The sequence below is a fragment of the Etheostoma spectabile genome, chromosome 2 (assembly GCF_008692095.1).
Source record: "Etheostoma spectabile isolate EspeVRDwgs_2016 chromosome 2, UIUC_Espe_1.0, whole genome shotgun sequence".
Lineage (NCBI taxonomy): Eukaryota > Metazoa > Chordata > Actinopteri > Perciformes > Percidae > Etheostoma > Etheostoma spectabile.
The window spans coordinates 6,501,408-6,502,732 of NC_045734.1; the positions used below are offsets into that span (position 1 = coordinate 6,501,408).

The 1,325-nt window shown below is 31.9% G+C and overlaps 1 protein-coding gene across 1 annotated transcript in view; it reads right to left on the reverse strand.

Annotated features, from left to right (window-relative positions):
- The window catches only part of gng13a (guanine nucleotide binding protein (G protein), gamma 13a), a gene marked incomplete at its 5' end in the record, with an annotated part of 26,097 nt that overhangs the window by 2,591 nt on the left and 22,181 nt on the right, over window positions 1-1,325 (reverse strand).

Sequence of the window (1,325 nt, forward strand, 5' to 3'; positions counted from 1 at the left end):
CACACACACACACACACACATACACACACACGCACACAGTCAATCATTGGCGATAGCATATTTATAATCATTAGCGTTAAAACACACACATATCTGCTGGTAAGTGCTAAGTAGGGGGTGTGAAAGTGTGTGAAAGAACTCAAAAAGGGACACCTTACAGTACTTTTTGGAATCCATGGTCAATAACCCTCATTTATATAGAATCATATATAATATTTGAGTTAAAAAAGCAGACATCATGAATTATTTTGACCAATAGTTAATTTCAGAGGAAGGAAAGTGATCAATTGTATTTGCAAAGAACGTTGTAAGAAATCCAATCCATTTTTTTGTGGTAATTTGGTTCAAAAGAAACCCATATTTCACATATAGACATTTTTTAAAGGGGTCAAATTTGACCCGAGGACAACAGGAGGGTTAAATGAGTGCGGCCACAAGTTGTTTTTTTGTCTAGTCTTTTTTTTTTAAAGAAGACCTTTCTTAGAATACTTTAATGTTTTTAAATAAATTCATTTGGAGTTTTGAATTATTGATTGACGATGGACACAAATAATGTTTTAGAATACAATCCTACAATAGAACTGCAGATATACCTATTCACTGGTAATTTGGGATGAGTTATACAATTTCTTATTGAGCTTGATCTGGGTTCTTGACTTGTTGGAGATACAACAACAGCCCTACTGAAAAATGATGTGGAAGATTAAAAATTAGGTTGGGGAAATATTGTTAGATGGAAGGAGTTTGTAATAAAGTTTTAAGGATTTTTTAAACTTTTGAACATATCCTTCCTAATAGTACTGTAATGTTTACATCCCTTACAGATTACAACACATACTACTTATAAAACATCACAATTACATTTTCAAACAAGGTAGATGAGCCTTTGTTGATCCCCATAGAGGATATACACTTGCTGAAGCAGCAAAAAGACAGAAATAAGTACAGATAAATAGAGAAAGTAAAACATAAATAAGAAGAGGTAGGTCTATATATAACTAAAATAGGAATAGAAGTAAAAATAGAAACTATACAAGAGCGATTAAAGAGAAAATTACAAGGCACAAGTGAATGTAGTGTGATTAGTACCAGCAAAGTCAGCAAGGTTTAGTGTGTAGTTTTGATATGTAATGTTTGTGATTGTGTTATCATATATGTAATATAATAGTATTATATATATGATACTAACACTAACATCACAACTAACTAATTCAATGATTTAAAAAAGGTAAAATAGCTGAAAACCTTTTCAGAATACGGCATGGTATGCAAGTATGACTTCTTACATTTTACACACACACACACACACACACACACACACACAC